At 41.0% G+C, this 16,749-nt stretch overlaps 1 protein-coding gene and 1 non-coding gene across 3 annotated transcripts in view; one reads left to right on the top strand and one right to left on the bottom strand.

Moving 5' to 3' along the window:
• TAT (tyrosine aminotransferase) overlaps positions 1 to 16,749 on the top strand; it is a 47,064-nt gene that overhangs the window by 8,461 nt on the left and 21,854 nt on the right. The gene's annotated exons all lie outside the window — the stretch shown is intronic.
• LOC145515904 (U6 spliceosomal RNA) lies at positions 14,628 to 14,734 on the bottom strand. Its single transcript, XR_014061113.1, has one exon. It is a non-coding gene; the product is annotated as a U6 spliceosomal RNA (small nuclear RNA).

Genomic DNA, 16,749 nt, shown 5'->3' with positions numbered 1-16,749 from the left:
CCCAGATTGTGAAGACTTTTTTCACAGCAGTCTCTGTTTTTAGGAAAAGTCTATAGAGGCATGTGCAAATGTTAATTGTAAAAGTAATGTTACATAAAAATAACCCTGCTCCTGACTATAAATTGCTTTTACTTTTGTGTATTTTATTAAGGCTTTGCCTGCAAAAATATTTTTTGCATGTTTAAGTATTGTTGGCATCCTAACATACATGAAATTTTGCAGTATGGTGACAACGTTAAGTGTATGGTCTCTGGAGCTGGATGGCCTGGGTTCAAAGCCTGATTCCACCATTTATTACTCATGTGACCTTGAGAAAATAACTTAACATTTTTATACCTCAATTTTCTTATGCACAAAATGAGGATAATGATACCTCATAGGGATGTCTTGAGGACTGAATGAATTAGCATATTTAAGCATTTATAACACTGATACATGGAAGGAACTGAATGAGAGTTTGCTATTGTTATTATTTACCTTAGCATTGTGCCATAAAATGCTATTATGAGTTAAGTTGTATCTCCCCTTAAAGAGAAAAAAAGGGGAATTCCCTGGTGGTCCAGTGGTTGGGACTTCGTGCTTTCACTGCCAAGGGCATGAATTCAATTCCTGGTTGGAAGCTAACGTCCTGCAAACTATGAGCAGTACGGCCTATATATATATATATATATATATATAACACTGGAGTGGGTTGCCATTTCCTTCTCCAATGCATGAAAGTGAAAAATGAAAGTGAAGTCTCTCAGTCGTGCCTGACTCTTAGCGACCCCATGGACTGCAGCCTACCAGGCTCCTCCGTCCATGGGATTTTCCAGGCAAGGGTACTGGAGTGAGTGCCATTGCCTTCTCCGTAGTACCTCAGACTGTGACCTTATTTGGAGATAGAGATTTTACAAAAATAATCAATTTAAAATGCGATCACTAGGGTATGACCTGATCTAAGATGACTGTTGTCCTTATAAAAAAAGGGGAAATTTGGACACAGAGATAGATGTGTATAGAGGGACAACAATGTGAAGAGACAGGGAGAAGATGACCAGTGAGAGAGGCCCAGAACAGACCCTTCTATGTATTTTGGTTGTTGAATCCACTCAATCTATGGTACAGTTGGCCCTTGGTATCAGCAGGGTTCTGCATCCTCAGATTTAACCAACCACAAATCAGAAATATTGGGAAAAAAATTCCAGGAAGTTCCAAAACACAAAACTTGAATTTGCCACATGCTGGCACTATTTACCTTGCATTTGCATGGTATTTACAGTTATTTACATAACAGTTACATTGCATTCGGTATTATCAGTACTTGGAGATGATTTACAGTTTACAGGAGGATGCGTATAGGTTATATGCAAATACTACACCATTTTATTTAAGAGACTTGAGCATCTTTGGATTTTGGTGTCCATGGGGATCCTGGTACCAGTACCCCTTGGGTACTGAGGGACAACTGTACTTTCAGTTCGTATCATCATAGTTCACTTAGTTGTCTCCCAGTTGTGGGTATTTAGGATGTTTTCAATGCTTCAGTATTAGAGTGGAGGCAGAAAGAAATTACTTCTTTGGGATGAATTCTCTGAAGAGGAATTCCTGGGGTTCAAGAATACTGATCTTTTGTATCCAGTTGTGTGTTGCCATTTTCTTTTCTCAAAGAGACATTCTTGTAACATGGCCGCTGCAGGCCAAAGTCCTATGTAATTGTTTTTCTCTATTCCAGGCTTCTCCCTTCATACTCTTTGTCATGCCCTCTGAGCGTCACTGGACACAGTTTCCATTTTAGCATCCAGTGAAGAACTCCACCAGGCCCAGCGAAACCTAACCGTTCACCAAACCGTAGGATGTCAGTAATGTGTACACTAATCAAAAACAGGTTCCTCCAACCTTTTCATCTCATTAAACATCCAGTATGTTGCCTCCAAAAGTGACTCAGAAAGAAACCACTGCCTTGCCAGGAAATGGCACCTGCATCAGCTGACCTGTGTGCTGACGTCCGGTCATCAGCCCCATCTTGGTCAGTAGTACCGGGTGCTGGTGATTCATAATGTCCCAGGGATGGTGGCTGAGTGCAAAGGGCAGCCTTGGGCCAGGGAGGGTGGAACTCCGACTTGACTCCAAGAGTCAGCTTCAGGTAAAATGTATACACAGAGGAAACACACTGATCACTGCCTTCAGACCTCTCCACACAGCATCCTTTCCTTCTTTGGGGCACGTGTTCCCTCCAGCAGGTGGCAGTCTCTTCTGCCACATCACCCACACCCCAGAATCTTCTCAAAGTAAGCTTTTGCGCAGAGGGATGAACGACCTCTGCCTGATAATATCACCTCTCCTCCACATGGAAAGGGCTTCCCTCATAGCTCAGTTGGTAAAGAATCCGTCTGCAATTCAGGATACCCTGTTCAATTCCTGGGTCAGGAAGATCCCCTGGAGAAGGGATAGGCTACTCACTCCAGTATTCTTGGGCTTGCCTTGTGGCTCAGCTGGTAAAGAATCTGCCTGCAATGCGGGAAACCTGGGTTTGATCCCTGGGTTGGGAAGATCCCCTGGAGAAGGGAAAGGCTACCTACTCCAGTATTCTAAGCTGGAGAATTCCACGGACTGGTCGCAAAGAGTCGGACACAACTGAGTGACTTTCCCTCACTTCGCTTCTGCATGGAATCTTCATAGGAGCTGTCGTTTTTACTTTATGACCGTGCCTGGCATGGAGTTAAGTGCTCAAGAAACATTTATTGAATAGAAATTTGTCTTCATCTTTAAAGTCAATCATTATTATTGATATCATTATCATTGTTCATTAATAATATCATTACTATTTTAGATATTAGTGGATTATTATTAAATTGTTAGTATTGTTAAATCTGGTTCTTTGAAAAGATAAATCAAATTGATATAACAGAAAGTACCAGGCCCAGATGGATTCAATGGTGAATTCTACCAAACATTTATTGAAGAAAATTGTATGGAGTCTCTCTAGTTGTTTTCAGAGGATGGAAGCAGAGGGAGGACTTCCTCACACATTCTATGAGGCCAACATTACTCTAACACCAAACTCTGATAAAAAGATTACAGGAAAACTATAGGCAAATCTCTTTCATGGGCACAGATGTAAGAATCCTCAACAAAATACTAGCAAATCAAAAGAATTATATGCCATGACCAAGAAGGAATTTTCTCAGGTATGCGAGGCTGGTTCAACACTTGGAAAGTCATATAATATAATCCATCACATCAGTGTAATTCATCAGACAAGTCCCTGGTGGCTCAGATGTTAAAAAATCTGCCTGTAATGTAGGAGACACAGGTTCGATCCCTGGGTCAGGAAGGTCTGTTGGAGAAGGGAATGGCAACCTACTCCAGTATTCATGCCCAGAGAATTCCATGGACAGAGGAGCTTGGTGGGTTACAGTCCATGGGATCGCAAAGGATGAGACATGACTGAGTGACTAACAGTTTCACTTCATCACATCAGTAGGCTAAAGAAGAAAAACCACGTGATCATATCCTTAGATGCAGAAAAAGCATTTGAGAAACTCCAACACCCGTTTATGATAAAGACTGTCAGTAAACTAGAAATAGAGGGGAATTTCCTGAATTTAGAGCATATCTATAAAAAAATTATAGCTCATATCATACTTAATGGTGAGAAACTAGAAGCATTCCCACTCAGAAGTCCCCTCTCACCACTACCTTTCTGTAATCCTACAGATTAGAACCAAGGCAAGTATTTCCCCCCTCACTACTGCTTTTCAATATCATACTGAAAATTCTAGCTAATCCAGTAAAACAAGGAAAAGAAATAAAGGGTATACATATTGGGAAAGAAGAAATTAAACTACCTTTATTCACAGATGACATGATTGTTTATGTAGAAAATATGAAACAAAAAAACTCCTGGAATTAATAAGTAATTAAGACAGCAGTTATGGTAAGGTTACAGGATACAAGGTTAATTTACAAAAATCAACTGTTTCCTATATGAAAGTAGTGAATAAGTGGAATTTGAAATTTAAGCATAATACAGTTTACATTAGTACTGCAAAAAAAATGAAAAGACACAAATCTAACAAAGTATGTACAAGATTTATATGAATAAAATACAAAATTCTGATGAAAAATATCAAAGAAGAACTAAATAAATGGAGGGATATTCCATATTAATGGAAAGGAAGAGTCATTACTGTTAAATTGATCTAGTAGATTCAGTGCAATCCCAGTAAGTCATTTTGTAAATATTGACAAACCTGAAGTTTACCTGGAGGGGAAAGACCTAGAATAGCCAGTGCAATATTGAAAGAGAGCAAACTTAAGGAATGACACTACCTGACTGCGTGACTTACTATAAATCAACAGCAGTCAGACAGTGTGATACTGGTGACAGAATAGACAAATAGATCAATGGGACAGAATAGAGAGCTCAAAAATAACCCACATAAATATAGGCAACTGATCTTTGACAAAGAAGCTAAGGCAATACCATGGGACAAAGATAGTCTTTTCAGCAAATGGTGCTGAAACAACTAGACATACACAGACAAAAATGAACCTAGACACAGAACTTACACTCTTCACAAAAATTAACTCAAAACAGATCACAGACCTAAATGCAAAATTCAAAAGTTTTATAGTTTTATACTCCTAGTAGATGGCAGGAGAAAACCTAGATGTCTTTGGGTGTGATGATGACTTTTTATCATCAGAGACATGATCCATGAAGGAAATAATTGATAGTTGGACTTCCCTAGAATTCAAAATCTTTGCTCTATGAAATATGAAGAGAATGAGAAGACAAACCACAGACTGGGATAAAGTGTTTTCAAAAAATGCATATGATAAAGTATCGTTATCCAAAACATATGAAGAACTCTTAAAACTCAACGATAAGAAAATGAACAACCAGATTCAAAAATGGGCCAAAGACCTTAACAGGTTATCTCATGAAAGAAGATATACAGATGGCAAATAAGCACATGAAAAGGTGCCCATATCATATGTCATCAGGAAAATGGAAATTCCAAGTGAAGTAGACCCAGGCCATCCCTACTATAATGACCAAAATCCAGACCACTGAACACCAACTACTGATGAGGATGAGGAATAGCAGAAACCTCATACATTGCTGGAGAGAATGCAAATGGTAAGCTGTTAGAAAGATTACTCACCTTCTTCAGTATTTGCTCAAAGGGGCTGAAAACTTAGGTCCCACCAAAGCCTGAGGGCATCCTTGGTGAGTCGGTGGTGAAGACTCTGCCTGCCAATGCAGGAGCCACAAGAGATGCGTTCAACCCCGGCTTGGAAAGATCCCCTGGAGAAGGAAACGGCAACCCACTCCATATTCTTGCCTAGGAAATCCCATGGACAGAGGAGCTTGGCAGGCTACAGTCCATGGGGTTGTAAAGAGTCGGACATGACTTAGTGGCCAAACAACAACAACAAAGGAAGACCTGCACAGAGATTTTAAATACAATTGTTTATAGCAATTTTGGCCTTCCCTGGTGGCTCAGCTGGTAAAGAATCCGCCTGCAATGCAGGAGACCTGGGTGCGATCCCTGGGTTGGGAAGATTCCTTGGAGAAGAGAACAACTACCCACTCCAGTATTCTGGCCTGGAGAATTTCATGGACTGTATAATCTATGGGATCCTCAAAGAGCTGGATGTGACTGAGCGGCTTTCACTTTCACATAGCAATTTTATCAGTAATTCTGAAACCTGGAAGCAACCAGGAAGTTCTTCACTAGGTGAATGGATAAATAAATCGAGGGATATATCCAGACAATGGCATTGTATTCATCACTAAAAAGAAATGAGCCATCAAGCCATGAAAAGACAGACAGGAAACATAAATGCCTATTACTAAGTGAAAGAAGTTAACCTGAAAAGGCTGCTTTCTGTAGGATTCCAACTATACGGCATTCCGGAAAAGGCAAACCTATGGAGGCAGTAAAAAGATCAGTGGTTGCCAGAGTTTAGGTGGAGAGGGATAAATAGGTGGGGCACAGAGAATTTTCTGGTCAGTGGAGCTTCTTTTTATAATACTATAATGGCGGATACATGTCATTATACGTTTGTCCAAACCCATAGAATGTACAACAACAAAAGTGAACCATAGTGTAAACTATGGACTTTGGATGATGATGATGTGTCAATGTAGGTTCATTCTTGGTAAAAGAAAAAACTGTCACTGGTGAGTGATGTTGATAATGAAGGGGCATATGTAGGGCACATGTACATATGCATATGTAGGGGCAGCTGCTGCTGCTGCTAAGTCGTTTCAGTCGTGTCCGACTCTGTGCGACCCCATAGACGGCAGCCCACCAGGCTCCCCCGTCCCTGGGATTCTCCAGGCAAGAATACTGGAGTGGGTTGCCATTTCCTTCTCCAATGCATGCAAGTGAAAAGTGAAAGTGAAGTCGCTCCAGTCGTGTCTGACTCTTAGCGACCCCATGGACTGCAGCCTACTAGGCTCCTCTGTTCATGGGATTTTCCAGGCAAGAGTACTGGAGTGGGTTGCCATTGCCTTCTCCATGTAGGGGCAGAGGATATATGAAAAATCTCCATACTTTATGGTCAATTTTGCTGTGAATCTAGAACATCTCTAAAAAAATATAGTCTGTTAAAAATATATCAGGGCACTTCCCTGGCAGTCCAGTGATTAAGACTTTGTACTTCCATTGCCAGGGGTGGGGATTCGATACCTGATCAGGGAACTAAGATCCCTCATGGCACACAGTGTGGCCAAAAGGTTAAAAAAGTTATATTAAAATATGAGGAGTGATTTTTGTGTGATAAAAATAGTTGGGTTTCTTGTTCATCAGGTCCTTTTTCTCTACAAGTTTCCTTTATAATATATATATATATTAAATCTTTTTTTCTCAATAACATAAAGTTTAGAACTTTGCTTTTATATCTCCTTTGATATTTAGATTGAATTGCCATGAAGTGATGTATTTTGGGTGATACATGCACTCATTCTGGTTGGGCACATCCTATGAGCTCAGTGTTGGAGATGTAGAGGTAAATATGGTTCCTAGTTTCATGAGTTTACAATTCAGTGGAGGAGGCAATGGAAAACAAAGAAACAATCACACCATAAATGTAATATCACACTTGCAGTTAGTGCCAAGAAGTAAACTCTAGTGGGAGCCGACATAGGGCATATTAGGGAAGATTTCCCCAAGGAAGTGATGTTTGCAGTATGGTCTGTGGGGTAAGAGTGATCCTTAGCTAGATGAAGAAGGACCGGGGAGTTCAAGGTGGATGAAAATGCATGTGCAAAAGCCATAAAATAGGAAGGAGATGGGGATAATCCCAGAATGATGGGAAGATCAGTGGGTCTAGGGAAAAGAAGTCTTACCATGGGCAGTTAGAGAACTCAGGTCTTCTGAGAGAGTGCTATGGACTTTTTATCTTGAGAGCAGTGGGAAGTCAGTCAAAGATTTTAAGCTAGGGTAAAGGAGATAAGTGTGACATGATCAGAAAATACCTTTGGACAATATGAGTGGTTACAACATGGAGAACAGTTAGAATGAGAGTAGATTTCCAAAGAGATGATTACAAATAGTTCACTCAAGAGATGATGGTAGCTGGAACTAGGAGGAGGTAGTGGAGATAAAGAGAAGGAAATGATTCCAGAGATCTATGACAAGTAAATTTGCTAGAACTGGATGGTTGATTGTATTTGAGAGTGAGGGGAGTAGGACTTTGGAATGGCAGAGTGAGGAACATGACAAATCCTCTCCCCCCAAAGCAATAACAAAACTGAATAAAATTATCAAAAACAACCACTTAGGGATTCTGGAAATTGAGCTAAGGTATAAGATCAGTCCTGGGTGTTCATTGGAAGGACTGATGTCGAAGCTGAAACTCCAATACTTTGGCCACCTCATGCAAAGAGTTGACTCATTGTAAAAGACCCTAAGGCTGGGAAGGATTGGGGGCAGGAGGAGAAGGGGACGACAGAGGATGAGATGGCTGGATGGCATCACCGACTCAATGAACATGGGTTTGGGTAGACTCCAGGAGTTGGTGATGGACAGGGATGCCTGGTGTGCTGCGATTCATGGGGTCGGACACGACTGAGCGACTGAACTGAACTGATACAACAAATTGAGAAGTGTTTATTCAGGAAAAACTACTCAGCATCAGGTATGAGCAGTGAGAGTTTATAACTTCTTGTCTGGGACAGCTCCCACCCTGGGACCCAGTTCTTCTGGCTGGTATTTCCACCAGAGTTGATGTTCAGTCACCCAGTCATGTCTGACTCTTCGAGACCCCATGGACTACAGCTGGGCTAAGCTATAAAATAGCACCCTCAGTGCCAGAGGGGACCAATTGGATTTGGAGCAGGACACAGAGGAAACCCAATGCCCAAGGGTTTGTTAAAAATAACAGCAACGATCTTCTCTTTCTCTGTTAGTCCCTTGGTTGTGTCTGACCATTTGTGACTCTATAGCCCTTCAGGCTCCTCATGGGATACCCCAGGCAAGAATATTGGAGTAGGTTGCCATGCCCTCCTCCAGAGGATCTTCCCAAACCAGGGATCGAAATTGGGTCTCCTGCATTGCAAGTAGATTGTTTACTCTCTGAGCCACCAGGGAGAGATCTTAGTGGCAAACAAATAAGGAAGGCAAATGCCATAGCTGTCCTAAGGGTTTGGGCAAGCAACAGGGCAGTAGATTGGCCAGAAAGTTGATAGTGAAATCAAGAACTGAGACAGGCATAGTGGGTCTTGATGAGCTCCCACAGACCTCTGGTGATCCAGAAGGCCATGTACGTGAACAGCTATCCAGCTGTTTCTGGATTAATACTGAGTGTTAAGTTATCCTGATCAAGGGACAACTCCTAGGAAGCCAGGCTTTTAAAGTAATAGAAAAAAAAAAAAAAAACAACCAAACCATCCATAGATATCTGGGGCTGCATTCTGTAGGATAAACAGACTCTACAGAATTAGTCCAGTCAAGTCACTATAAACAACCAAAAGAACAGCAATAGCAACAACCTGTGAGGTGAAAAATCATAGTTTAGAGTTGCTACAACATATCATATGAAGTGTCCAGCAGCTGCTGCCATCTGGCCTGACTACTAGGGACATGTGAACTCTGTTATGTCTGAGAGAATATAGAGGAGGCAGATGTAAATGCCAGATAATTGGAAGAAGCTGGAGAAATAGCTTGAGTATCATCACAGGTCCCTAAGCTTTTGGGAGCTTCCATTCTAAGGTATCATGTTACCAAAATTCACATGACATATACATCAACATATCAAATAACTTAAAGTAAGTTTTATATACTTCGAAATTTTCATTGTTGTTTCCTTTTTCCATGTGTGGTTTGGCCATGACTTTTATGAAGTTTGAGGGTGATTGTGCCACTTACTTAGCACGCAGGTCAGATCCACTCACGGTAAAGATAAAGGTGACCGGCAAATTCTTGAAGGGCTTTTTTCTGGTCATATATTAGTGGTTAAGATAGATCTGTGAGGGACTTCCTGGTGGTCCAGTGGCTACGATTCTGCGCTGCCAATGCAAGGGGTCTGGGTTTGATCCCTGGTCATGGAACTAGATCCTGCGTGCTGCAACTAAAGGATCTCGTGTGCCACAACTAAGACCCAGTGCAGTCAAATACATATTTTTTAAAATTAAAAAAAAAAAGATCTGTGAGTCAGACTACCCAAGTTTGAATCCCAGATCCACTACCTGATAAATTTGTGAACTTGAGCAAGCTATTTAATCTTTCTGGACCTGTTTCCTTCAAAGAAATGAAAAGTTTTCCTTCATGAAAATGAGCATAATATTAAAACTGACCTCATAGGATTGTTGTAAGGTTTAAACAGATTAATATGCAAAACACCTAGAATTGGGATTGACATATAATAAGTTCTGTGCAAGTATTGGCTGTCATATTTATTTTCTCTGTGTCGCTTCACACCTGAACCTTCCCATAGTTTGTATAGAAGGGAAAGCACAAGTTTGAATTTTTTTTCTTAAAGATGGGGAGGGCTTCCCTGGTGGCTCAGTAGTAAAGAATCCACCTGCAAATGCAGGAAAGATGAGTTCAATCCCTGATCTGGAAGACCCCACATGCCGTGGAGCCACTAAGCCCGTGGGCCGTAACTATTGAGCCTGTGCTCTAGAGCCCAGGACCTGCAACTACTGAGCCCACTACTGAAACCCTTGGGCCCTAAAGAAGCCACTGCAATGAGAAGCCCGCACGCCACAACTAGAAAGTAGTCCTCACTCTCCCCAAGCAGAGAAAGCCCGTGCAGCAATGAAGCCCCAGCAGCCAAAAACAAATAAATAAATAAGTAGTTTTTTTAAAAAAGAGGGAAAAATCATGGTAGACGTGACCTGAAGATGCATGGAAAAGGACAGTTGGAAGTTGGAATATTACTATTGTGCTGGAATGTTCTTCCAATTCTGCCTACATCAGACAAAAATTGTGGCTGCCAGTTTTGGACTGTCACTCCATGATGAAAAACCAAAATATACAAACTTGTCCAAATTGTCATTTTTATTAATGAGTATGTATATTTTGGTCTGATTTATTTGGTACTTGTAAATCACATTTTTTATGAGTTTTAAAACATCAAAATGTGTGAATGTGTTCATATCTTACTTCCTCTTGGAAATGAACATTCACCTCTTGATTAAACTGGGTTGTTTAAGTACTCCCTTGCACATGGAACTATCTAGAACTGTATAAAAAAAAAGGTTAAACAAATATGACCCCTGCCCTCAGAAATGCACAAACATGAAAAAACGCAGGGATATATACCCTTTCCTAGAGTCCACACTTTAGCAAAAGCACAGGCCAGGAACACATTGATCAAATATTTACAAGACACATAACCATTACAGTTAATAATTTTCATGTTAGGGCACACTGACATCTAAGTGAGAACTTAGTGGTAGTTAAAAATCAATAGAACAGTAAAAATCAGGAACTTCTGTAAGCAATTTTATTGGTCACTTTGATAGATTGTTCGTACATAAAATCTGAGAAAACACTACTGTATATATGTGTATGTACTTAAAACTATGACTTTATTTTTTTTTAATTTATTTTAAAGAAAGGAGACAGTGGTTGCTGGGAGACCCCAGAACAGCTAACATTCACTTGCCTTGTAGTTACGGATTATTCCTTTGATGTCAGGCAATATTCATCACAAACTCCACAAGCCCAGGGTCCCTGTGGGTGAGAAACTTTGCAGGATCAATCTCCAGTCACTCTTTTTTGGTTCTTTCCTCACTCCCTGTGTCCCTCGGCAGCCTCTAATTATCCCATCTCATTTACTAGCTCTGTCTCCACTACCTGATGCTCATTTGAGGGGTCGGGGGCAGGAGAAGAGATGTCTTCCGTGGCACATGCAATACGGTGCAACACTGGAGTCACTGAGTTTGATGTTTCTCAATATTTGCTCTGTCAGAGACAGGCAGCCAGAGCTGATATCTTGTTCCAAGGCAGTGAAAACCGTTTTGTAAAGAGAGGGGAAGGAGTCCATCCAGCCTCAGGTCTGGAGGCTAGGAGGTTTACTTGGCAGTGAGTCTAGCCTTCCTTTGCTCTCACTTGGCAAACTGACCCCTCCCTCAAGCTTCTACTCAAGGTTTCATAAAGTCCTCTCCTTTCCTCTGGGCTCGGAGAAGGCAATGGCACCCTACCCCAGTACTCTTGCCTGGAAAATCCCATGGATGGAGGAACTTGGTAGGCTGCAGTCCATGGGATTGCTAAGAGTCAGGCACGACTGAGTGACTTCACTTTCACTTTTCACTTTCATGCATTGGAGAAGGAAATGGCAACCCACTCCAGTGTTCTTGCCTGGAGAATCCCAGGGATGGCGGAGCCTGCTGGGCTGCCATCTATGGGGTCACACAGAGTCGGACACGACTGAGATGACTTAGCAGTTCCTCTGGGCTCATCCTGAAGCTCCTTACAGACCTCCATGGTGGCAATCATTGATTTCCCAGTCTGTGTCTTACTTGTCTATCCCTATCACATACCACAGTACTTGTCACATCAAGGGCATTCAACAAATGTCAATAGGACAAGTCAGCCAAAGTAGGTTTTTATCACTTGATAATCATTACTCTCTGGGTTATTGCTGCGTGCGTGTGTGCTAAGTTGCTTCAGTCATGTCTGACTCTTTGAAACCCTTTGAACTATCGCCCACCAGGCATCTAAACAATGAACAGAGTTAATATAAGCAAAGAGCTTTGAATGGTGTCTGACACAAGGGTTCCATTTTAGTTAGCATTATATTATTAATTTGTTCATTCAACAAATATTTTCTGAGCAACTATTATGTACTATAGCTCAGTTGGTAAAGAATCCACCTGCAATGCAAGAGACCCCAGTTTGATTCCTGGGTCAGGAAGATTGCTGGAGAGGGATAGGCTGGTGGTGGTTTAGTCGCCAAGTCATGTCCAACTCTTGAGACCTCATGGACTGTATCCTGCCGGGCTCCTCTGCCCATGGGATTCTCCAGGTGAAAATACTGGAGTGGGTTGACATTTCCTTCTCCAGGGGATCTTCCAAACCCAGGAATAGAACCCAGGTCTCCTGCATTGCAGGCAGATTCTTTACCAACTGAGCTATGAGGGAAACTCATAGCTATGGGATAGGGTACCCACTCTAGTATTCGTGGGCTTCCCTGATGACTCAGCTGTTAAAGAATCTGCCTGCAATGCTGGAGACTTGGGTTTGATCCCTGGGTTGGGAAGATCCCCTGGAGAAGGGAAAGGTTACCCACTCGTGTATTCTGGCCTGGAGAATTCCATGGACTGTGTAGTCCATGGGCTCGAAAAGAGTTGGACATGACTGAGCGACTTTCACTTTCACTTTCTTTTCATTATGTGGTAGGAACCAGGGATACATTGGGGAACAAAACAGACAAAAATGCTGCTCTCATGAAATCAACATTCCAGTGAGGCAAAAGGACAATAAATAGAACATGTAAAATTCATATCATATTTCATAGATTTTTAGGACACACGTTTTCATGTCTTAAGATCTTAGAACTTGGGATGCATCTTGTAACTGATGGCATTTTGCACTTGTAATTGCTGGCATTTTTTCTTTTGTACATAAAATGGTGATACATATTTCACACAATGGCATCGTAAATTTGATGTTATATGAGAGCATCTTAGGCTTTCTCGGTGGCTCAGTGGTAAAGAGTCTACCTGTGATGCTGGAACAGCAGGAGACACAGGTTCAATCCCTTGGTTGGGGAGATCCCCTGGAAAAGGGAATGGCAACCCAGTTCAGTATTCTTGCCTGGAGAACTCCATGGACAGAGGGATCCTGGTGGGCTATAGTCCATAGGGTCGCAAAGAGTTGGACGTGACCGAAGCGACTTAGCACACACACATGCATGAGAGCATGTTAGATATAATCTATGATATAAAAAAAATAAGGCAGGATGAGGGTAGGGAACTTGGGAAGCTTTGCAAGTTAAATATGGTATATACTCTTGTGTCTTTATAGTCATATATTTTAGAAGTCAAAATCACAATTATTAAGTCAAATAATTATTTAAAAACATGTTTGTGCCAAATGCAATGTAGTATCCTGAATGGGACCCTAGAACAGAAATAGGATTTTGGTGGAAAAGAAATCCAAATGAAATCCAAATGAAGTCTGCAAGTATAATTAAGAGCTGAATCAATGATAATTTCTTAATTTTGATGATTATACTGTGGTTATATGTAACAACATTAGCAGGAACTGGGTAAGGGTATATGAAAAATCTGTACCTTCTTTACAACTTTTTTGTATATTTACTTTTATTGTCAAATAAAAACTTGAACAAAAAATGTTATTAGTGAACTTGAAGCCACTCTGTATACCAAGAAATAACCGATTTGTTTGGACACAGTTTCTTTGTAAGATATTTTACCCAGTAGGCACATTCATGCATGCAAACAGTTCTGGATTACAAGGCTGAAAGGCAGAAAAGATAAGAGTTTCAGGAGCCAGAAGTAATAACCGCTAACAATTATCAAATATTTACATGGTTCCAGCATTGGTTAAAGTCCTTTATACATGTTAATTGACCAGATCTCACTGCAACCCTATGATGTTGGTACTATCATTATTCCCATTTTCACCAATGAAGAAACTGAGGCACAAGGATTAAGTAATTTGCTCAATTTAGGAAATGATGAAACTGTGGTCCAAACCTAGCTAGGGCAGTGGTCCTCAGGTGGGGATGAGCTTGGCTTATTCAAGGACCCAAAGAGCCAGTGTGACCAAGCTTGGAGAAGTTGGGAGATGGGGCGTGTATGGTAGGATGTAGTGTTTTGTCCACAAAGGACATTTCTGCTTCCTAAAAGAAAAACAAACCACCCTTTAGGTGATGTCATCCCATCTGTTTCTGTAAAATTACTATCAGTGGCATCCTTCTCAGCACAGGTGTTTTGGTTTGGGTTGGTTTTAACTTTTTTTTTTGGAGGTAACCTGTTATTATTCTTCCTTTAAAAAAAATTAAGGTGTACTTTACAAACAGGAAAATTCACTTTTTTTTATAAAGATTTTAGTAGTCAAAAGCTTTTTTTTTTAAAAAAATTGTTTTTTAATATAGTGGAGGGGAAACAACTGGAAAATCTCAAGCAAACCTATGGATTATTATTATTATTTTTTTTTAATATGGAACACTTCACAAATTTGCCTGTCATCCTTGTGCAGGGGCCATGCTAATCTTCTCTGAATCATTCCAATTTTAGTATATGTGCTGCCAAAGTGAGCTCTGGGTTATTTTTTTTTAATTGGAGTAGAAAATTCACTGTTTTGTGTGTGTATGTGTGTACAGTTTTGCAGTCTGTGTCGAATGTGTACAGTCATATAGCCAGCACCACAAAAAAGATATGGACAGTGTCCTCCAAAATTCCTACTGGTAGCCATCCCTTCCCCCACTTCCAGCCCCTGGGAAACCACTGAGCTGTTTTCTCTCCTTGTAGTTCAACCTTTGCCAGAATATCCTATAAATGAAATCATACTATATGTCACTTTTCCAGTCTGGCTTCTTTAACTTATCCTAATGCATTTGAGATTCATCCCTGGTGATGGGTGTATTGGCAGTTTCTGTCTTTTTATTGGTCTATAGTTTCCCTTTATTTGGATGTACTAATATTTGTTTACTAATTCACTAGCTTAAGGACATTTATGCTGTTTCCCATTTTTGAAAATTACAAATATACTATAAACATTCGCATTCAGAGTTTTGTGTGAAATAACTTTAAAAAAAATTTTTCCTATAAGTAGGATGACTTTTAGTGTTGTATGGTTAAGTATGTTGAACTTTATGAAAAATATTGTTTTCCAATCCAGAGTACTCATCTTAGAAAAAGAACATCATTTTCTTTATATGAACGCTCAAGAAGTGACTGTTAGTATCATAATAAATGTATTAGGGTTAATGGAGCATTAAATATTATCTTGAAGGAGCATTGAGGTGCTTTTCTTTTTTCTTCATCATCTGTGACCTTCATTTGCCTTTTACTCAGAGGTGCCCATTTCACAGGGAAGACCAGGAAGTGTTACAGCAGAGGGAGAATCTAAGCTCAGCTCTGACTTCTAAAAAGGATTCTCAAAGTTTATTTTAAAGACATTAGCTGTGAGGACCAGAGTTTTTGATCCTCTTTACTTTATGAGAGAAAGGGAAAGGCTTTTGGCAAATCAAATGAAAGGTCAGGGTTTATCTCTATGCAATGGATTGAAAAGAGAAAGAGGAAAAAGCAAACTGCCTTTCCCTGAGGAGGAGGTAAGAGTGGGAGATGAGTAGGGGTGAGGGGGTCAAGGAGCTGGGAACTCTGTGGTTTTCTTTGCCTTTCCCTAACTTTCCTGCAGAAGACTTCCCACATACAGACTGAACTTGGAGGCCAAGCTCTTCAGCTGCAGTTATTGTTGCTCAGTCACTATGTCCAACTCTTTGCGACCCCATGGACTATAGTACGCCAGGCTCCCCTGTCCTCCACCATCTCCCAGAGTTTGCTCAAATTCATGTCCATCGAGTTGGTGATGCCATCCAACCATCTCATCCTCTGTCGTCCCTTTCTCATCCCACCTTCAATCTTTCCCAACATCAGGGTCTTTTCCAGTGAGTCAGTTCTTCGCATCAGGTGGCCAAAGTATTGGAGCTTCAGCTTCAGCATCAGTCCTTCCAATGAATTTTCAGGGTTGATTTCATTTAGGATTGACTGGTTTGATCTCCTTGCAGTCCAAGGGACTCTCAAGAGTCTTCTCCAACACCACAGTTCAAAAGCATCAATTCTTTGGCACTTAGCCTCCTTTGTGGTTCAACTCTCACATCCATACATGACTACTGGGAAAATCATAGCTGTGACTCTGTGGACCTTTCTCGGCAAAGTGATGTCTCTGTTTTTTATATGCTGTCTAGGTTTGTCATAGCTTCTCTTCCAAGAAGCAAGTGTTTTTTGAATTTCATGGCTGCAGTCACTGTCTTCAGTGATTTTAGAGCCCAAGAAAAGAAAATCTGTCACTGTTTCCACTTTTTCCTCTTCTATTGCCATGAAGTGCCCGAGATACTCACTAAACCCTGGATATGAGAGGTGGGCCCAGTACCTGGGGCAGGGAGAGGGGAGGAGGAAGGCTGGAGGCTGCCTCAGCATGGGTGGGAGGAGCCCAGCCCCAGCACTTGGGAGCCATGCAATCCCGTCTCCTGGATGGTGTCCTTCCATGCTGTGACAGTCTATGACTGCCTAATAATTTCAAGAACCAGAGTGGGATATTTAAAAATAAATTA

Source organism: Giraffa tippelskirchi, chromosome 7 (assembly GCF_054371585.1).
Source record: "Giraffa tippelskirchi isolate mGirTip1 chromosome 7, T2T-mGirTip1v1.2.pri, whole genome shotgun sequence".
Lineage (NCBI taxonomy): Eukaryota > Metazoa > Chordata > Mammalia > Artiodactyla > Giraffidae > Giraffa > Giraffa tippelskirchi.
The sequence above is the reverse complement of the archived record's forward strand: the minus strand, read 5'-3'. Positions and strand labels throughout refer to the sequence as shown.